A 23,500-nucleotide genomic window follows, 5' to 3' on the forward strand; every position below is an offset into this window, starting at 1 on the left:
CAGTGGAATATAGCTGTCCCCTTCCATACATTGTACTTGGCAGAGAACACATATTCTTTCCTTAGGGCATCATTATTCATATAACGGGAAGTTTTGTTTCCCTCCACAAAGGATGTTCCCAATGCTGCAGGAGCTGGGGCTGTTGGAGACGACCCTGCCTGGTCTCAGGAAGCTGTAACCCTCCGTGACTTAGGCTGAGTGAAAGACCTCCAGACCAGAAGCCACTAAGGAGACAAAACTTATTTCCCTGGCATGAACGCTGCCTGTTCTAATGCCTGGCTCTCATTGCATGATCAGCAATCAACAATGGGTAACAATTCTCTAAGAAAGAGAATGAATCTAAGACAGGCGCGATCACATGGGAATGCCCTAAGGGAAGAGATTCGGGGCTGTGGAAATGAAGGGGTGATGGACATCAACCCCTGCCCCCTCGGCTTTGTCAAAGCCTAAGTCTTTGTTCTTAGATATGAGAAATCCAAGTTTCCTGGCTGCCTCTGTCTTCTGCCCTTCTCAGGCCTGGGGAAATTGCAGGGGCGGTGCAGCCCAGACCAGAAACGGCGAACCCCCGGGGTAATCAGGCCTGGGACATAGAATATGCAAGATCTTGTGAGATCTGTTTGCTGGAGGATATTATTAGATTAGAATCTAAAGGCATAGACAGGAAACCAAAAATGCCCTTTGAGTTCTGTTACTCCTTTCAAATGTTAAAACCCCAAACCTCTGCCCAGAATCACAGCAGGGGTTCTGTCTGCACCTTTGTAAGTCACCTACTTCTTTTGATCTTTTCTGCCAGACTGTGAATCCACAAACTAAGTCTGTATTCTCAATAAAAATTTGCTTGGGAATGGAGACTGTGTGCTCTCCACTAGAGAGAGTGGCCATGGTGCTCTCCCCACTAGAGAGAGTGGCCAGTCCATTTTTACTTCCCCACAGAAACTGCTTGTCTCTGTGTATGTCTTTCTTGTATTTTGACAAGCATCTGCAGCAGAGATGGATACTGCTGGATGGTATCATCCACATGGGGCCTGTCTGCACTGATGTCCATTCCAACCCACTCTCCAGAGAGCCAGCAATTCTCCTTCAGCTTGGCTCGGCCATGCCAGAGCATGCCACCGAACGCCACGGCATGCTGTTCCCAAGCTGACGTTGTGGTGACAGCAAACATCTCCACAGGTCAAGGATGCAAACATCCACCATTCCTGGGACCCATGACTCACAGGCCATGAGAAAGTCACACATCACTTTAAAGCTCTCTGACCATCACCAAGGGTCCAACAGAAATGTCTGGCTTGAACAGGCTTGGGAAACTGATTTTAAATTCCAGTGTATAAAACAAGAGTCTACATTTTATTAATAGCAGGGAATATAGTACATCTAGGGTAGGTTGGTGTACACAATACTGGATTTTCACGGCTTCATTTTTTATTTTATTATTTTATTGTTATTTATTTTATTTTATTTTATTCATTTTAATTGTTGTTCAAGTACAGTTTTCTATCTTTTACTCCCATCCCAGCCCATCCCCCAGCCCTCCCCACCTCTCTCCCATTTCCACCCCCTTCATTTTTTGTCCATGTGTCTTTATACTTGTTCCTGTAAACCCTTTCCCTTTTCCGCTGAAATTCCCTCCCCTCTCCCCTCTAGACACTGTCAGCATGTTCTCTATTTCAGTGTCTTTGGTTATAGTTTGCTTGTTTGTTTGTTTTGTTGTTTAGGTTCCTGTTAAAGGTGAGATCATATGGTATTTGTCTTTCACCACCTGGCTTATTTCCCTTAGCATAATACTTTCCAATTCCATCCATGCTTTTGCAAAGGGTAGGAGCTCCTTCTTTCTTTCTGCTGCATAGAATTCCATTGTGTAAGTGTACCATAGTTTTTTGATCCATTGATTTACGAATGGGCACCTAGGTTGCTTCCAGCACTTGGATATTGTAAATTGTGCTGCTATAAACATTGGGGTGCATAGGTCCTTTTGGATTGGTGTTTCAGATCTCTTAGGGTATAATCCAAGCAGTGGAATCGCTGGGTCAAAAGGCAGTTCCATTTTTAGTTTTCTGAGAAAATCCCATTCTGTTTTCCATAATGGTGGTACCAGTCTGCAATCCCACCAACAGTGCACTAGGTTCCCCTTTTCTTTACAACCTCTCCAAAACTTGTTTGTTGCTTTGTTTATGATGGCCATTCTGACCAGTGTGAAGAGATATCTGACTGTGGTTCTAATTTGCATCTCTCTGATAGCTAGAGATACTGAGCATCTTTTCATGTGTCCCTGGATCCTCTGTATGTCCTCCTTGGAGAAGTGTCTGTTCAAGTCCTTTACCCATTTTTTAATTGGATTGCTTGTCTTCTTAGAGAGGAATCGTGTAAGTTCTTTATATATTTTACAGATTAAACCCTTGTCTGAGGTATCATTGGCAAATATGTTTTCCCATAGAGTTGGTTCTCTTTTTATTTTAATACTGTTTTCTTTAGCTGTACAGAAGCTTTTTATTTTGATGAGATCCCATCTGTTTATTCTTTCCTTAATGTCCCTTGCTCTAGGGGACATATTAGTAAAAATGTTGCTCCATGAAATATCGGAGATTTTCCTGCCTATGTTCTCCTCTAGGACTTTAATGGGGTCATATCTGACATTTAAATCTTTTATCTAACTTAAATTTATTTTTGTGTGTGGAGTAAGTTGGTGCTCTAGTTTCTTTCTTTCTTTTTTTTTCACATAGCTGTCTGGTTTTCCCAACACCATTTGTTGAAGAGGCTATTTTTACTCCATTTTATGTTGCTTCCCCCTTTGTCAAATATTAATTGACCATAGAGACTTGGGTTTATTTCTGGGCTCTCTGTTCTGTTCCACTGATCCATGTGCCTGTTTTTATGCCAGTACCAGGCTGTTTTGATTACAGTGGCCTTGTTATATAGTTTGGTATCAGGCATTGTGATCCCTCCTACTTTGCTCTTCTTTCTCAAAATTGCAGCAGCTATTTGGGGTTGTTTATGGTTCCATATAAATTTTTGAAGTGTTTGTTCTATGTCTGTGAAATATGCCATTGCTACTTTAATAGGTATTGCACTGAATCTGTAAATTGCTTTGGTAGTATGGACATTTTCATGACGCTAATTTCTCTGACCCATGAACACAGTATATGTTTCCATTTGTTTGTGTCTTCCTTGATTTCTTTCTTCAGTGTTCTGTAGTTTTCTGAATACAGGTCTTTTACCTCCTTGGTTAGGTTTATTCCTAGGTATTTTATTTATCTTTTTGCTATATCAAACGGGATTTTTTTCTTGATTTTTGCTTCTGCTGTTTCATTGTTGGTATACAAAAATGCCTTTTATTTCTGGATAGTCACTTTGTATCTCGCTGTTTGGCCAAATTTATTTATTAGGTGGAGCAGTTTTTTGGCTAAGTCTATAGGATTTTCTATGTACACTATCATGTCATCTGCAAACAATGACAGTTTTGTTTCCTCCTTTCCTATTTGGATGCCTTTTATTTCCTTTTCCTGTCTGATCACTGTGGCTAAAACTTCCAATAGGATATTGAATAGAAATAGTGAAAGTGGACAACCTTGTCTTGTTCCTGATCTTAGTGGAAAAGATTTTAGTTTTTGCCTATTGAGTGTGATGTTGGCTGTAGGTCTCTCATATATGGCCTTTATTATGTTGAGGAATGCTCCCTCTATTCCCACTTTACTGAGTGTTTTTATCATAAATGGGTGCTGTACCTTATCAAATGCTTTTTCTGCATCTATTGATATGATCATGTGATTTTTGTCTTTCCTTTTGTGTATATGATGTATTAAATTTACTGATTTGGGAATATTGTACCATCCTTGCATTCCTGGAATGAACCCCACTTGGTCATGGTGTATGATCTTTTTAATGTATTGTTGGATGCAGTTTGCCAGTATTTTGTTGAGGATTTTAGCATCTATGTTCATGAGCGATATTGACCTGATGTTGTCTTTCTTTGTTGTATCTTTACCTGGTTTGGAGTTTAGGATGATGCTGGCTTCATAAAAAGAGTTTTGGAGTTTTCCACCATTTTGAATTTTTTCAATAATCTGTGAAGGATAGGGGTTAGCACTTCCTTAAATATTTTATAGAATTCTCCTGTGAAACCATATGGTCCAGGGCTTTTGTGTGTTGGAGTTTTTTGATTACTGTTTCAATTTCATCTGCTGTTATTGGTCTGTTCAGGCTTTCTGCTTCTTATTCATTGACTTTTGGAATATTACATTTTTCTAGAAGTTTGTCCATTTCACCTAGGTTTTCAAATTTCTTGGCATACAGTTCTTCATAGTAATTTCTTACAATCCTTTGTATTTCTGTAGTATCAGTTGTAATCTCTCCTCTTTCATTTCTGATTGAATATATTTGGGTCTTCTCTCTCTTTTTTTTTTTTTTTTTTTTTTTTTTGATGAGCCTGCTTAAAGGCTTGTAAGTTTTGTTTATCTTTTCAAAGAACCAGCTCCTGGATTTCATTGATTCTTAGAATTGTGCTTTTAGTCTTTATGTCATTTAATTCTGCTCTGATCTTGGTTATTTCCTTCCTTCTACTTACTCTGGGCTGTCTTTGTTGTTGTTCCTTGAGGTCTTGTAGATGTAGGGTTAGGTTGTTTGTTTGAAATGTTTCTATCTTTTTTAGGTATGCCTGTATTGCTATGAACTTCCTTCTCAGGACTGCCTTGGCTGTGTCCCATAAGTTTTAGGTTGTTGTGAGTTCATTTTCATTTGTTTTCAGAAACTTTTTGATTTCTTCCCTAATTTCATTCTTGATTCATTCATTATTTAATAGCATGCTATTCAATCTCCATGATTTTGAGTGTTTTGGCTTTTTTTCCCTTGGAGCTGGTTTATAGTTTTAGTGTCTTGTTGTCAGAGAAAACACCTTGGTATAATTTTAATTTTCCTGAATTTTTTCAGGCTTGTTTTGCATCCTATCATGTGGTCTATCTTTGAAAATGTCCCATGTGCATTTGAAAAGTGTGTGTTTTGCTTCTTTGGGATGAAAGGTTCTATATATATCAGTTAAGTCCATTTCTTCTAGGGCACTGTTCAATGCCACAATATCTTTGTTGATATTTTGTTTGGAAGATCATTCCATTTTTGACAGTGGGGTGTTAAAATTCCCTACTGTAATTGTGTTGCTGTCAATATCTTTCTTGAAGTCCTCTAAGATGTTCTTTATGTATTTGGGCGATCCTATGTTGGGTGCATATATATTTACAATGTTAATGTCTTCTTGGTGGATTCTTCCCTTGAGTATTTTGAAGTGACCTTCTGGGTCTCTATTTATGGCCCTTTTTTGGAAGTCCATTTTGTCTGATATGAGTATTGCCACCCCAGCTTTTTTTTCCCATCCTGTGCTTGGAAAATTTATTTCCAACCCTTCACTTTCAGTCTGTGTAGGTCTTTTGTCCTGAAGTGGGTCTCTTGTAGGCAGCATATGTGTGAGTCATGCTTTCTTATCCATTCAGCTATTCTGTGTCTTTTGATTGGAGCATTTAATCCATTTACGTTTAAGGTTATTATTGATAGGTACTTATTCATTGCCATTTTCATACCTGTATTCCTCTCTCTCCCTCTCTTTTCCTTCCTTTCCTTAAAGCAGTCCCTTTAGCATCTCTTGCAGTGCTGGTTTTGTGGAAGTATATTCTTTTAGACTTCTTTTGTCTGGGAAGCTCTTATTTGGCCTTCTATCTTGATTGAGAGCCTTGCTGGATAAAGTAGCCTTGGTTGCAGGCCTCTGGTTCTCATTACTTGGAATATTTCTTGCCATTCTCTTCTGGCTTGCAGTGTTTCCATTGAGAAGTCAGCTGCTAGCTTTAGTGGGGCTCCTTTGTATGTTACTTCCTATTTCTCCCTTGCTGTCTTTAAGATTCTCTCTTTGTCTTGGAATGTTGCCATTTTAATTATGATGTTTCTTCAAGTGGGCCTCTTCGGGTTCCTCTTGACTGGTTTCCTGGTCTGTGTTTACTGGATTTTTGTGACTTTTTCTCTCATCAAATTAGGGAAGTTTTCTACCATTACTTTTTCAAACATGTTTTCTATCCCTTTCTCCTCTTCTTCTCATTCTGGTGTCCCTATTATATGGATATTATTACATTTTATATTGTCTTGCATTTCTCTTAATCCCTCTTCATTCTTTCTGAGTCTCTTTTCCTTTTCTTGTTCCTTCTGGGTGTTTTTTTTTTCGACTTTGTCCTACAATTTGCTGATCTGATCTTCTGCTTCATTGATCCTGCTTTTCATGCCTTCTCCTGTGTTCTTCAGCTCAGAAATTGTATTCTTCATTTCCTCTTGGCTCTTGTTGATAGTTTATATTTCCTTTTTCATGTTGATATAGTTTGCAGTGAGTTCATTGTAGTTTCCTTGTAGTTTCTGGTAGCTCAGTGTGAGCTCCTTGAGCTGCCTGATAACAATTGCTTTGAAGTCAATATCTGATAGTTGAATTGCCTCTATTTGATTTAGCATTTTTTCTGAGGCTTCCTCCTTTCCTTTTATTTGGGGATTGTTTATTTGTCTTCCCATTGTTTGTGAGACTCATCTTGTTAGCATCAGCTTCTTAAATTGATCTGTTGTGGCTGCCTAGATTTATAGTGTGAACTTCTATGGTAGAATATCTGTGAGATTCAGTGGTGCAGCTCCTTCAGGTATCCTGGTGTGCACAGCTTCCACCTACTGTTTTTTGTGATTAGTTGGAGGGGTAAGGCAAGATGGTTTAAGACAGCAAGAGAGTATTCTATGATATTTATAGTAGCAACCAGTAGAGAAGAGATAGATCCTTTGGCTTTGTATAGTGTTAACCGTGATCTTCCACCCAACTAGCCACTTTTTAGAAAGGATGGAAAGATGATAAGACTGTTGTTGGGGAGCAAAGGGTTGTGCGTTGGATCTAGAAAGCAGTGAGGCTGTGGGAGGTCAGACTCAGAAGGAAGGTAAGAATAAAGGATAGTAAATAGTTGTAGTGTGTGAGAGAACAGAATTAACCACTATGGTAATAGAGTTCAGGAAATAGTGAAGTGGGCTAAGATCTGGGAGGGGTGTTGTATAGTATTTACAATTGTATGGGAAAGCTGTTATTTACAATAATATTAGAGCAACAATCATATAACAGAATCTATGAGATCTAGGTAACAAGAATAGGGAGTATAGGGCCTTGAATAATGTGCTAACGGAACACAAGTAAAGTGAAGGACAGTAAATTAGCAATACACTATGAATGAGAGAACAGGGGAAACCTATCCAATGATACAATATAACCAGCCAAGCAAAGAAGACTAAACAGAAAGGAGTACAAAAATACTATTCAAATGGAAGATGTAAGAATAATAAAAAAATAATAATATAAGTATGCAATAACTTGCAGGTTCTCTGCCATAGCAAAGTGAAATTTGTCTCTCTGCCTCAGATGTTTAGATGCCCCCTCTTTGGGTCCAGCTATGGTCTTTTCATTGTTCTGGGTTTTTTTTTTACTCACTTATGGATATTTTAAAAGAAAAAAGAAAATGAAAAAAAGGCAGAAGAAAGAAGGAAGAAAGAAATTGGAAAGAAAGGAAGAAGGAATAAAATAAGATAGAAGGAAAGAGAAGCAAAAGGAATCAAGAGATATAAAAATAAGAAGAATTAAAAATTTTTAAAAATACTTGAAAAAAAATCAAACAAACAACAAAAAAAACCTCTTGCTCTTTTCAAACTGGCCAAACCAGTTTTTCTGGTTTTACTTGCTGCAGCAGTCTGAGGGGCTATTGGTTTTTCTTTTTTTCCTTCCTGTTCAGCACTGAGTCAGCCTGGCACTATTCTCCCCAGAGCTAGTCTGGCACATCTCCACAGGGCCTTGTGTGTGGGATCGGGCCTTCCTAAGCATGCACTCTTCCTGGGTTTACAGTTGTGGGCTCCAGGTCTCCTGCTGAAAGTGTGCTTTCCCCAGGTTTATGAGTGTGGGCTCTGGATCTTCCACAAAGCACCCTCTCCCTGGGTTGCGGGTGCGGGTGTACAGCCAGTCTGCCTTTGGTCACACGGGTTCGGGCGTACACTCTTCCCAGGGCTATGCATGGGTGCTCACAACCTGTGTGTTTGCCACTTAGCCCTTATTCCCTCTTCTGCAACTTCAAGCAACTAGGTGTCTCCCAGTGCTACTCAAACCTTGTTTGGCCAGGGAGGAAGCAGTTGACCCAGCTCTCTCCCAAGAGTTCTGTGTCAGATCCGGCAAGTGCCAGGCCTGGGGTTGCAGCTTCCCTGGTCCCCGTGCTGATCCCTGGGCCCTTATTGTCCTGAAGCAACCATCTTGTTTTTCAATGTCTGCTACAATTTTTGATCTCCTATTTTCATATATGCTGTGGTACTGTTGGCTGTTTGTTCCTCCATAGATCGGCTAGGTTTTTCTCTCATGTGTAGGGGGAATTGGAATCTGCTCACTCCTACTTTGTCGCCACCTTCCTCCTCTCTATTGATTTTTTAAAAGAGGTAACCCTACCTGTTGGTTGTTGATACAAGTAGCAGGGATTTTATAGTGAGAAAACATTCTATCTTCCTAATACCATATTTAATATGGTTAATGACATACAAAAGCCTATGATATATTGCTGACAAACTTAGAGTCTTTAAAAAATTTTTTAATTAGTATTCTTTAGGTTATATACAACAGATAACCACTGTGTTTGTTTAAGCTGGAAGAGGGAATTTATACACTAAGGATACTCAAATATGTTGAGTCCAAGGAGATTTGAATAGTCAAGCTGCAGGAAGGGTAAAATCTGAGGGAAACCCAGGGCTCTGGGGAGCAGAGTTCTGTGGTCTCTCAATTCCAGTGGCTCTTGGGAATCCAGCAGGGTGTTGGATTGGTCAGCTCTGGTCAACCTATGGAGCAGAGCAATGGATAGGGGGCTCCTTCACACTCAGTCAGTATTCCCAGATGAAAATAGAAGAGTAGAGAATATTCTTCCTCCAAATAGATGTTCCAAAGAATTATACATAAACATGCATTGATGAATGAGGGTCTTATACTCTTTTATTTTCACTGAACTTACACATCCCCTTTATCCCAGCACTTGGCTATAAAGAGAAAGGTATGCAAAAATTAGCACAAGTTGAGTTAATTAGTAGAATGTTTTCTTTGGGAATATACCTAACAATGTCAGAGGCAAGAATGTAAAAGTTTCCAGAGAGCTGTGTACAGTCAGTGGCTGAGATGAAAACAAATGCTGTGCTCAGTATCACCTCTGCCAGTAGATCATGCTGAAGAAAAAAAAAACAGGGCTGGGGAAAGGGCTGTTCCAGAGGTGCTCTTCCAAGGAGATGGTAGAAAGTCAATCCCCACAATGAGGAGGAATCAAAAAGTCCCTGTTAGAGTTTTAAGGCAGCCTTTTTGTTGTTGTTGTGCCCTAGCAGAGGGAAAGAGACTGTCATAGAGGGAGGGGTGTGCTTCAGGTTCATTCAGCAGGGATGGGCAGCGGGGAGAGAACAGAATAGGACCTTATGGAAGCTGGGGAAACAGCTCAGAGTCACATGTGTGCAGCTGACGTGAAGCAGGACAAAGTCAAGTTAGAAGCACCCTGTCACCCATAGTCTCTGTAAAAGCCCAGAGGGGAGAACGCTGCTGCTTCTTGAAACAGGCTAAGATGTAGCTAAGGATAACTGAGGGCTTGTTATGTGCTGGATAACTCACTGAACAGTCTTGTGCTTTATTTCACACAATCTTCAGAATAACCTAATGACATAAGCATTACTCTTTCCTCGGTTTACAGTTGAAGAAATTGAGACTGAGAAAGTAAGCAGTTTCTCAAATAAATGGGAGTCAGAATGCATGCTGGACTTTTCCAGCAGCCCTACAGAAAGCTGGGGCTCTGGGGCCTTGTAAGTATACTGTGACACCCCTATAAACAGAGGTTATCATAAAGAAATGGAGAGGAAGGCCAGTCCCTTCACTGTGAACAGTTTACCCCAATGCATGCATGTGAGGACAGGCAGCACCACAGCCTCACAAGGCTCTGCCTTTGTGCAGTGTCAGAGCTGTGTAGGCTTTGCCATGGCTCTGTGTTTTATCCATGTTATTGCCAAATGGCTGTCAGTTCAGTGGCCATGTTTGCCACCCCCTTGGAGCTTTCTTTGCACTTATTCCTATGTGTTTGATTAGCAGGATATTTACTTTTATTTTGAGCATGCATGACAAAATTATTAATTGCAATTGTGAATGCATTTATCATATTTTCATAATTGATATAATTTTTAAAAGTATAATTATTATTAACACATTTCATGATAACAGTAAGAGGGATTTCCACATCGTTCACAGTTTTCCTTCTTCCGGCTTTTTTTTTGTTTTTTCCTAACTTGTATTTTGATTATTGTAAAGCTCTCCCACCATATTTTAGGCACCACCAGTTAGGGGCTATAACTGAATTCTAGTCCCAGAATTTGAGTCACGGTGGCATTTTCCCCAATTATGCTGAGAGTTAGATGTCTTTCACTTTTGTCCTCAGGTGCACCATCGCTGAAGCAGTTTGGGGGTGATTATTTTCTGTGTCTGAATTTCCTGGTCACAGCAGTGCCTTATGTTGCTTGTTTCTCCCCAGGGCCTTTGCACTGCTTCAGTGCAGGACATGGGAGCCCAGCCATTGCACACCACTTCTCCAGTTTTTGCCAAATACGTCATCTGTACTGTTGTCTAATTATTCTTTTCTTTAAATAAATTCAGGGCTTTTATCTAAAATTTTATTTATGAAAGAACTACATAACTATTTCAAATGGGAAACCAGGATCACTTGCCTTAAATATGGTGTGATAAAAATTGAATCAGTGAAAACAAAACTCTGGCTTTATGTTCTTACCTGACCTTTACTGAATTGTGGAAAGAGATGGTAGCAATTATTGGAGAAGAACCGAAGACACACTGGCACTAATCTGAGACTTGATCTTTCATATATGATTAATCAAAGGAAATTTTAGGGAATAACTTTCTTATGATCCAATGCTGTGTTACTTAATGACACTTTGTTTAGTACCCATATTAATCACCTTGTTTACAACTACAGCCCACTTCAGGAAACATGTCTTATAACATGGCCCCTAAACAGAATGCACAGCAGACCTAACTTCAGATCCCTTCTTCCTAATTGCTTGATTTTTGACAAGTCATTTCATTCCTTGATTTTCACTGTAAAAGGGGGATAATATTATTTACATTTCAAGATCACTTTGAGACTTATATGAGGTAATGTTCACAGCATGTCTAGTCCTGTACCTTAAACATATTTTTAAAAAAATGAACACATACTGTGTGCCAAGCACACTCCTTGATGCTCAAGATCTAGACACGCACAGGACCGAGAAGAGCTCAGCTTTCAAGGAACGTTACCCTTGAGAGGGAAACTCCACCTGGAACTACTTATTGAGAGGAAGTCATTTCAATCAGTGAGGAAAGTGCTGAAGTAAAAAAACCAAGGCAACCTGAAAGGAAGTGGCTGGTATTCAAGGAACGTTCATTTCTTTCCTGACTCTTGCTCTATGTGCTTGGTATTTAATACATGTGGGGAAAGATGAAGACTCTGAGAACATGCTGTCAGCTGAGGAAGGAAAGGGACAAAACTGAGAAAGCAATAATTGCCATTTAAAACATAAATATATGACCCAATTTTCAATTTCTGTACTGCTCCAAGATCTGCAGCCTTTATGATCCATAGAACTAATGATCTTCTCTTAGAAACAGACTATGCAAGAAAAATGCAGCTGGAGCTGTGTTACCTACTTTGGTCATGGTTGTGTGTTTTTTTTTTTTTTTCTGTAAGTATCCAGAACTTACTTTATTATGCTTGATGGGCTTGGGTTCTCAAGAAACTTGAGATCATTTTCCCACATAATTTAAACTCCTAAATACATTTTGGGGAAAAATTTAGTAATTTTGTTTGAATTATTCACATTATTTTGCTATACAGATTAATATCACTAAGTAATTTCTCAAGACCATTATTTTTTTTAAATAGTTCTAAAAACTTAATGTAGAAAAACTAGTGACCCACCATCTTAAACTGAGCTAAACTATGGACCTTTTGTAGTGTCTGGAGAAGTGGGAACTGCCTCTGGATTGACCGTCAGCAGGGCGGATGCAGTGGGCCCTGTACTGTTGCTGACTGAATGGAATGAACAGACTTTGCACCCAACACAAAGGATGGATTTACAGAGATAAAGAAGAGAAAGTTCTGAGATTTCAAAAGCCTCTTATTTGGTCTGTGCAAGATAAATTAACTCATTTGAGGCATTGCAGATTAAATTTAGAGGGCCAGGAAAAGTTTCTTCTTTTCTCTGCCAGTTCCTTCATTACTTTGCCACTTGAGTCATTTGCAAGGATTTCAAAATCTGTTGCTCCTAACTGGGCTCTGTTAACATTCTTCTGAGGTCTAAATGGCTTAATGATTGGAATTAAGATTTTGAAGAATCAATTAAAAGAGTATCTAGTTAGAGACAGGATACCCAAGTGTGAAGTACTGAAGAGGCAGCTCCTCTGCTCACAGTGTCTTCCATCTCAGCCCTCATGGAATACAGCTTTTTCTTCTAAAGTAGCAAGAAATCTTTTGAACTCTGAAAGAAGGGAAAATCAAGCTGATCCTCAAACTCTGCAAATGAATCTCCTCACCCTCCTCCACTCCACCAAAGACCCAGTTAACTTGGAGTTTCAGTTCTGTTTGTAGTGGAATTACCAGGCACAAAAGAAAATTACTTCCTTTATTATCATAACTGAAAAACACCATTTCTTTCTTCCTCCAGTTTTTTTAATGCAACATTTTACATCATTGAGATTCATGTAAATATTACCCTTTCTCTGGCAACTAAGAGTCTTTCAAAGTAATGCCATAATAACTGTTTTTTCTCTTTGTCAGAACCTCTTCCTCTAAAACAAGTAGTTCACTGCTGCTGGTCCATAATTTACTTGAGAAACACAATGATCTCTATTTCTCAGAACAGCAATGATGAATGTTTAACAGGATAGATAATGCAGTGGAAAAAAGCTGTGATCTAGGGCTTACCCCAATATATACTGTTTGTCCTTTAGCAAGTGAAGTAAGTTTGAACCCCCAGTTTCATATCAATAGAATAACAACATTTTGTTCATAGTGCTATTTGGAAAGAGAATGCAGTGTGGAAATGCATATGTGCTACTTTTCAGATGAACCCTGTGTGGAAGTTTTATTACTGCCCTGGCACTGGAAGGAAAAATCCACCAGCACAAAGGGCTAGCAGTGTATGCTCACTTGATGCATCCACCTTATGCTAAAAATATATTAGGAATGGACAATTTATCAGTTTTATTAGGAGATTTTATTCCATGCAAAACCCTTAAATTACATAAAGTAAACCTAGCGCAGGTAAAAATGGAGCCAATTAAGCTTCCTAAACCCTCCAAAGCTTCACATACTAAACAATATCCCCTTAAGGGAGTACACAAAGAAATAAGATAAAAAATACAACTTTTAAGGGAAAATATCATGGAAAAGGGGAGATCTCATCTTGATAACAGCCCAGTATTGCCAGTGCTTAAACCAAATGGCTAATACAGATTAACTGTAGATTACAGGAATCTTAACAAAATCCCACCCAAAATGGATTAAGTTTGGCCAGATGCTGAGGAAGTTTTTAACAGAATAACAGCCAGGAATTCAAAATGTTTTATTACTCTTGATATGTCAGATAGTTCCTCTCTATTCCCATAGCCCCACAGTCTAGAGAATATACTACATTGAGCTGGGGAGGTACACAATACCAATTTAAAAGACTGTCGCAAGGATACTTCAATAGTCCAGTTATAGCTCACACATTACTGACCTCACAAATAGATACAACAAAATATGAATCATTAATTATATACTATATAGATGATATCATCATAATGCATAATGACCCAGAACTCTTAAAAGAGGAAAAAGATAAATAATTGAAGAATTTAGGGCCAAAGGGTGAACTGTTAACAAGGAAAATACCCATGGGCCTAATACATCAGCAAAACTTTTGGGAATACAGTGGTCATCTCAAGGAAAAGAAGTTCCAAACTCAGCAATAGATAAAAATACAGGCATTAAGGGATCCTACTGATAAGACTGAAGCACAGCATTTAATTTGGTGTCTTGGCTGTTGGAGACAACATATTCCTTATAGGGGACACATACTCAGACCGATGCATGATGTCACCAGGAAAGCCTCTGACTTTGAATGAGGCAAACCCCAAAATAGGCTTTCAAATTACTAAAGGAATATATATTGACATTCCAATAATTAAGTTATCCTAGTAAAGGCGACCAAATCAGATTAGACCAATGACTATGGCACTTGGGCCTTATGGACCAAGAATAGCCAAGATATATTATATAAATCACCTGGTTTCTGGACCAGACATTTCCCATGTGCCTCAAGCAAATGTGCCAATTTTGAAAAACTGGTGTGGCTTCTTTTTGGAAGTCATAAAAGCCACTCAAAGCAACTGAGCCTCTCACTGGTAACACTGCTATTATCATCAGATCTCAAATCCCAGGTATGGCCTGAGCAAGACTCAGTCCTGAAGAAGTGGCAGGAGTGACGCTGAGCCAGAAGGTTCTGACACGGAAGTGGTGCATCCAGAGTAGGGGTGTGGCTGCTCCAGGACAACCAGGTCTTCTCACAAAGGAGACTCTCCCAGCAGAGACAGACTTGCCGGAAATTATTCTGAGGGAGGAGCAAGTCCATGCCCCTGCAGGGAAATGGAGCCCCTCCTAGTCTGACTTTCTGTCTAATCCATGGATTATAGATGGCTCCTTGACCACTGAAAGTGGACATGCTAAATGGACAGCCATAGCTTTCTGACCTCTGGACCACGAAACTCTGAGACTATCTGGTGAGTCAACATGCTGAACTCAGAGCAGTAGTGTTGGCGGTGAGACACTCATTAATAGAAGGCAAGAAAACAATTTATATCTTTACAGATTCATGGGCAGTAGCAAATAGCATAATTATCTGGTCTCAAAAGTGGGCCAAGCCCTGGCTGGCGTAGCTCAGTGGATTGAGTGTGGGCTGTGAACCAAAGTGTCGCAGGTTTGATTCCTAGTCAGGGTACATGCCTAGGTTGCAGGCCATGACCTCCAGCACCGCACATTGATGTTTCTCTCTCTCTCTCGCTCTCTCTCTCCCTTCCCTCTCTAAAAATAATAAATAAAATCTTTTAAAAAAGCTAACTGTCTATGCACTCCTGGTTATGTAATGTGATAATATATTATAAAAAATAAAAATTTTTAAAAAGTGAGCCAAACAGATTTCAAAATTAATGGAAAGGATGTCTGGTCCAGAGACTACTAGAAAGAATTATATGCATCCAGTAAGAAAATTAATATATTCAATATACATGACACATGTCTCTGCTCATCAAAAAGATGACTCAAAAGAAACAATCTTCAGTAATATAGCAGATAAACTAACAAAAGGAGAACTACCTAAAAAGGAACATCTCCAAAGACAGAGAAAATTACCTTGTAAATTTAAGGACTATGAAGTTTACCCAGCCATCAATTACATGTAAAGACGATGGTAAATATTCTATTAAGAACAAAGAGATGACATGTGGAGAAATCCACCAAGAGTAATCCTGGAACTTCACAAAGAATTGGGACACTTAGGAACACATGCATTTTATAGCTGGTGTAAGAAAAGGAACTTTAGGCTTCCTTGGCAGAGAATTAGAAGAGCCTTGCAAAAGTGTGAGGAGCACAGACAATTTAGTGAACCATATAGAAGGAATTACCACCGGATACATACAGATCTGATGTCTTTACCTTTGTATGCCAAATTGATTTCATTGGCCTCATGAAGGGAGGATTTCAGAAGAAATATGCCTGCACCATGGTAGGTATACATTCAAGCATAGGTATACCACAAGCCTGCGCCACCTGGGAATCCAGGTGCCAAGGCAACAGTTCAAGCATTAGCTTGATGATGTGGCTATTATGGAGCACCTAGAATCAGAAAGAGATCAAGAAATATATCTCACAGCTAGTAAGGTCCAAAAATTAGTACAAAAACTAGAGATACAGTGGAATTTTCATCTGGCTTATAACCCTGCAGCAGCAAGAAATATAGAGAGTTCCAATGGACTAATAAAAAGAAAGTAAAAAACAAAAGATAATAAGGTTACACTTCGGGAAATCTTGGATTGGCCAGCATTTAATTTGAATCAGAGAGAAAGGCTAGGGAAACCTATAGCACATGATGTCCTGATAGAACCCCGTACTTATATTAATGTAGACAAATGAAGGAGGAAGAACAAATTCCCACATAAAGTAACTATAAGAGATCATATGGGAAATTATATCTATAGGAAATAATTGCTGATAGAGAAGGAAAAACTGGATCATTGCAAGGTGAGGACAACTTCAGCTTCACAAGACAGAGCAAATTTAAACCTGATAGATAATTTCCTTGGATTGTATATCTTATTGTCTGCACCCTTGTTCTTCTAGTTATAACTTGCTTATTTATAAGAATACTTGAAATATACCTGTTTGTAAAACTTATAACAGGAGTTGCTATAGCTCGACCCATCCATGTTCTAACAGAGTACATCTTATTTGTGTGACATGGCAGAGGACTATCTGGCCTGATTTATACCCTTGGGGTTCCAGCATATGTTGGGCCCAACAATGTTTAATCTACTATTAAGGAAAGGCCATCAGCACTGTGGTTACAAATGCTGCATCTGCAATAATTTAAATTCACAATGGCCCCAGCCAAGAGCACCCACATTTGAAAAAGTTATACAAAAACAGACATACCCACAATCCATGGCATGTTTGACTGGACATATTTTACCTTGTCCAATGCTGGGATTTCTAAAGGGAAACGCCAAAGGCAGCACAAAAATGATCTGGATTGAATGCAACCTGGGGGTAGTGTCCAAACAAGAGCACTGCTGTGAAGGGCACAGAGAGTAGCAACCAAATGCTGGGTGAAAATTTCAGAACCACTAGTGGAATTAGGAGTTTGGTATAAGCATAGAAGAGAAATGATACTTAGATACAAAGCGCAAGCCCCTACACATCAGGATTTATAGACTTCTCTGAACATGAAAGAGAAATGGAACAAAGAAATAAGAGAATGGAACAATACCTAAGAGAAAGAGATATAATAATACAAGAATATGGTAGACAAATGAGGATGCAGATAATTAGAAGATAGGAAGAGTTAGGACAAGAAGATGGAAATAATGTACTAGACAGGCTAATGAATCACAGGGACACTGGTAGAGGAAAAATTAAAGAGGAACATACACTTAAGAGTGGACATAATTGAGAGATATTTTTGTGGAATTACAAGAAGAAGACAGAAAGTACATACAAATGAGCTCATAAATTAATTTGCAGAGCCAAGATGGGCCTACTAAGGATCTTTGCTATACTGGTTCTGAGCACCCTTGACCTCCTTTGTGCGTATATTGGAATTGCTCATCACTTCAATATGCAGTGGGTATCAAGGCCTTGCTGAACTAGGAGATGAGAACTTTATTCAACAGCTAAGTTGGCTTTTATTGTATCTTACTTAACAGCATCAAGAGGTTGTATGTAAAAAGGAAAGCTTCTGGGAACCCAGGCATATATTTTGCCAAAAACTCTGCTTGAGATGTGTTACTTGAGTGGGCATGCTGTTGTGATGAAACTGCCAGCCACCAGTTGCCCATATAACTGTGGCTTTCTGAATCATCTGAACGGTTTTTGTGGAGTAATGTTCAAGCTTACTACAAAATTTGATGCAGATTCATTGCTCTATTTACTCAGTCATTTTGAATGTGACAGCCACACAGTGCACATGCTCACTCAACGTGTCTACCACCCCCACTGACTAGTACAATGAAGTTGTCATTGTTCATGCATGAACATTCTATTCCACTCTCCTTGGCTGCCAGGTTACATTGATGTTGCACAAACTGTTCTTGTTACATTGACAATGGTTGGACTTTTTCTGGACAGACCTTGTACTATCAACTTCAGCATCTCCAACACAACCATCCTATCATATGAAAAACTTGCATTAAGCCAGAGATACCTACCACCAAAGAAAAAACCACACAGGTAATATTACATGAATAATTATATGAATTATACCAAAATATGCACATACTAAAAAGAAAGACAAATGATATTACTAAACATATACAGTGCCTCAAGGTACATGAAAAGTCATTAGAAAAGGCAGTATATACAGTCAATCGGGATTGTCTGTTGAAGGAACTTCTCTGGAATTCGATCATAAATGTTCATCATGGGGACTCATTAAAAGAACCCTGCATTTTGAAATGTGCTCAGGCTCATGGGCTGATTTTAATCCTTTTGCAATAACTGCACATTCAATTTCCCATCTTCTAAGTAACATGTGGAGTGGTATGAAGGACACAATATTGAATGTTTTAGATATTTGTGATCGGAATTGTAGGTATCTATTACCACATTAAGTGGTTCTATACTGCCAGATGCAGAAAAATAGGAAAATAATGTTACCATGTGGATTAAAAAGTTTGATTATAACTGCATTAATATAAAAGTGTTTGGTACAAACTAACCTAGAATTGTTTGATGATGCTTTTGTAAATGCACAGGGCACCATGGTGTACCTAAGGCACAACACATATGCTGTTGTGGCCTCAGGCTCCATGGCAACATTTAAGGATAACTGCAGAGAAACTGGTAACCATGAGATTGTTTTAGGCTAAATAACCCTCCATTAAGAACATATACTTTGGGCAATAAATCTACTTCTAATTGAATCAATGAACCAATAGTTGGATGCCCACATTTATAAGGAGAATCTATTATGGCCTAGGCATATAACCCTAGTATTACTAACCCCTCATGGAATGAATAGAAATTATATGAAGGAAAAAATAATTTTACACAATTTAAAAAATATGTATAATGTTGATTGTGCCACTTTGGACACCTTATGATGCCTTTTGCTTGGTTCTGTCTTACTATAATTTTCTATTTGAACAAACCCCATATCATCGGGAATGCTTATAATATTATATGCACAAAAGATTTGTAGATATGTGACCAATATAGGTAAGAAATATACTGTTCTATAGTTTTAAAGAATTCTTTTGATTTCTAATTTGAGCCTTTATTCTCAGAATAGCAGCAGTTCAGGATCTCTCCATTTCCCCCATGAGTGTGTCTGTGTTCTGGGGTCTTCCAGTTAGGAGTTAGGAGGTAGGGGAATGGTGGGTTGGCACTTACCTGCTTCTCTGTGTCATTTATATGTTGTTTTCATTGCAGAATGTCTCAGATGCTTTCATTGCAATCTGGTCCTGGGAAATGGGTCTCTACAGCTATTGCTAAGACAGGTCTCATTTGAATGCAGTCAGCTGTCTTCGTTACCTCTCTATGATTCTGGGAGTGATGGGAATAAGGTCACTGATCTGTTCTGTGAAGAGGAATGAGGAGTCTGTGAACCTCCAGGTCCCCACCTTAGCCCTTAGAGGGCTTCCTGCTTTCGTTTGTCCTCTCTTTAAGAAATGGAAGGAAGAAATGTCCCATACCCCTAAGGGTTTGGGGCTTTTCCTGTGAGATTTCCAACTAAATCTTGATGCCATGAATTCTTTTTGTTTCCTAGGAAATTAAACTTTTGAAACTCAAAAGCATCAGACAGTGCCTTTTCCTCATATTCTGCTGTACTGGCTTTTCCTTGAGGAAATGCTTTAGGTGTCTTTTAAAACAGCTTGGAACAGGAAGCAGTGTAGCAGCAAGGAGTACCTGAGAAAACAGCAGTTATTATTTCAAAGTTATTTCCTACCATGCTTGTACTGTGCTTTGGGCAATGCTGGTCTGAGGAGTGGAGGGTTTGAACTGTTGAGTGACAGGATGTGTGTAGGGTGCTACTGCCAAGACCTTTGGTTGTCATGTGTGGCAAACAGCAGTAAAGGCTCTCCATCAATAGTGACCTCCCACTTGTCTATAGCTCTGTGTCTTTGGAATCTCTTCACAGTTCCCTCCCACACTGACTTACAGCATCTCTCTTGCTGCTGGAAACTCTCTTTCTACCATATGATGAAGGCTGGGCCAGCTTGTTGAAAACAGGGGGACCAACCTAGAGCCAGCACCAGCTGACAGACACACAAGGGCACTCCAGGTGAGCTGGCAGATGACCACAGGGGACACGAGTGACCCCAGTTGAGACCAGAACTGCCCAAAGGAGCCTCCACCAAAATGTGAATATGAATCGTGAGCAGATAAAGTGGTGTGTCAGCCACTAACTTATGGAAGGACTTTTATTGCAATGAAATACAATTCAAAATATATATGTCCTATAACATGGTAGGAAGTAAAAGACATAAGTACATTGGGTGGGAAGATTTTCTCAACTATGAATGAATGAGATCAAGGAAAATGAAACCTCAGGTGGGATGAGCTAGGCTCTTGGAAGATGCTCAGTATTCATGCAGTGTTCCAACTAAAAACAAATGGTCTCAGGGACCTCTTAGTTTAAGGTGCCTCATGTACATTCTGCTGCCATAAAATTCACTTAAATCTGAACAAGATCTGAGGACTTTTTGGTTGAATAGTATTAGGAAATATGGGAAAGGTCAGTAGTGACTCTGGACACACTAATCTTAAAAAACTGTTAGCTCGAGCAGCTAGGTTGTGCACAGAGGTGTCACGTTGTACTCCCTGTGGACCTGGAACAATGGGACTCTTTGTATCCTGTGTACCAGCCTGCAGATGAAGGAGCAGCTGGATGTCCCTGACCTGGGGGTGAGCTCTGGGCTCCAAGTGGCACCATCTGACTGCTTTCTGTGAACCCTGGCCTTGACTCCAGGAACCCTGGCTGTCTGTGTCTCCCCAGGGACAGTTCCCTTGATCAGAGCACATGGAGCCTCCTCACTGTTGTCACAGCCAGTGGGGCTGTCCCACAGAGATGTGATGTCTTCTCTGAAGCTCTTCAGACCATTTTCAAAAAAAAAATTGTAGGATCATCTGTGAATCCTTGATCTAACAGAATAGGAAAAAATTCAAGAAAAACTTGAGTTGATAAAAAATATTTAAACCATTTTTCTCAGAGAAATAACTTTCAGAGTACTTTCAAAACATGTCTGAGAACATATTTTAAAATACTTTCAATCATTAGACTAAATAAAGCTATGATTTCTGGCCTAGTTCAACATCTAACCTTTTTTTGTCAATGGTTACATCTCTCTCTAAAACTAATTTTTGTGTAATCCACATAGGATGTTTGGGGTCAAATATATACTGTCTTATTAAGTTATATTTATTTATTTTTATCTTTTTAATTTTCAATTTCTCCCAGTTTTATTGAGGTTAAGTGACTAAATACATCTTATTCAAATTTATAAAGCATCCAATAGACAAGACCTTTGAAATTCGCTTCTTAAATGAAGAAGTTTCTGAAACTCGGAAAGCTCAGGTTTCTAGGGATTTTTCTGAGGACAGACATGTCCGTCTGTGTAACGCCAGTGGGTCCTGACATATTGCCTGCCCTGCATGTGCTCTCAGCAGGGAGCTTGGGGGAGAGCTGGCATCGTCTGAGGCCTGTTGTGGCCCCATGAGGTCCTCTGGGCTCCTACCAACATCTCCTCCCCCATAACAGAGGAGAATGGGAACCCAGTGTCTCCCTCAATAGGCCACACTGGCTGGAAGGCTTGTGGGAGTGAAACCATGGGGCACACATCTCCCCGCCACCAAGTCATGCCAGGAAAAAACCAGAGCAGCTGGTGCCATCAACACTGTGCCCTGGTGACACCAGCCCTTGGACACTAGGCTCAAGATCACACATCCCTCGGTGACTGGGCCAAGAGTTGCAGCTGGTTTGTCGAGCTCCAAAGCCCAGGGCATTTCTGTGGTTCCATGCCAATCTTATCTCGATGTTGTTCAGTCTTCTAGCACATCTTCTCCTGGGTGGGAACTGAGATGGGACTCAAGGGCTGTCCCTTTGCCCTTAAACCACCCACCTTCCTGAAGTCTTTGGGGCAGATCAAATGACTCTGCCATTCCAGACACCTGGAACTGAAGAGTGTACTTCAAAACCCTGGTCTGTCAGAGTGAATATCACCAATTTGGGCTCCAAGTGGGAACTCTGCCCCCAGGGCATCCAGGTGAGAGGTCTCCTTATCTTTTTGGTCAGGTAAGGAGTTGATCCATTGGAGCCTTGGGCCTTGGGCAGCCTGAGAATGCTGGGGCTAGACACTGGACCAGGTAGTGGGCTATCATGCCGGTGGCAGAACAGTGCAGTTGCAGGCTGGATAGCAGCCCAAAGAGGTAGCACAAGAGAGAGGCATTGGCTCCAGGCAATTACTGCGGAAGCCTAAGGACAGAACACACTCTTCTCATAGACCAGTAATTGGGGACATCAGAGAAAATGTTTAGCTGAAAAACTCAGTTTCAGTCCCTACTTTCCTTCACAGCCCCTCCAACAGTGACCCCACAAAGGACACAGACCCAGCTCCACACTGGTGGGCACACCACAAGATAGGTACTGGGGTATCTCCACCTAAACTTTGAAGCTCAAAATCAGAGTCTGGGATGTGGTGGGAATGAAGATGAGCCCTTTCATCATCAGGCTCTTCTTCCCTGCATACAAGTGAGCGAGCTGGTCCAGGCCAACAAGTCCTGGTGGTAATTCATGCCAAATCCTCTCAGTTTGCTGAAAAGAAACCCTGGTCCCTGTTGTGCTTGTGCATGTTAGACACAGTGCTCTTCATCCCTAGCAAGAGAGGTTCTGTGACACATGCACACACATGCACACAGTCAAAGGCTCTTGCCTATGAACAGTACTGGGCCCTCTGACTTGAGGTGTAGGTGCTTCTGGGGAGGAAACTAATCAGAATGGCTTCATTCTTCCTTTTGCCTCACTGTATAAAGTCCTGTTCTGTGGACTTGAAAGCATCAGATGTGGGAACTATTCCCAGTCCCCAGGGTGTAACAACACGCTACTTCTGGCCACCCCTGGAGTAGAAGAGGTAGCTATATTCTCCAAGAGAAAGTTCATCAAAATTCAGGGGGATCATAGCTTCAGGCCTGTGAGTATCCCTGCTGGAGATAAATAAATGGAAGCTTCCTACTGGAGGCTGGAAACTTGGTCACTGTAGAGGGCTGAAGAATGTGTCTTAATACCACAGAATTGGGTCTTTGGAATTTAGGAAGCTTTAACTGTTTTGTCCAAGACTGAGGGGAAGTTCTCACATGGCCTTGCTGGCTTCAAGGCACACCTTGCATCTTTTGGCCTCAGTACATTGCCCCAGACTTCTCTTAGCAGCAGCTCAGTCAGGAAAGCCTTGCGGCAACTCCAATGATGATAAGCCAGTGAGGGGTCCCTCCTGATACTTACCGAGCAGCTCTTGGTGGCGGGCTGTGTTTTGAGGACTGGGGATAGGGCAGGGAAGCATGTGGACAAAATGCTAGTCCTCTCCTACCTGTCCATGAAGGATGTGCACCCATGGGAGGTGGGGTTTGTCACTATTTCCTAGGGACTCATCCCAGTG

The sequence above is a fragment of the Phyllostomus discolor genome, chromosome 13 (assembly GCF_004126475.2).
Source record: "Phyllostomus discolor isolate MPI-MPIP mPhyDis1 chromosome 13, mPhyDis1.pri.v3, whole genome shotgun sequence".
In the NCBI taxonomy this organism is placed as follows: Eukaryota; Metazoa; Chordata; class Mammalia; order Chiroptera; family Phyllostomidae; genus Phyllostomus; species Phyllostomus discolor.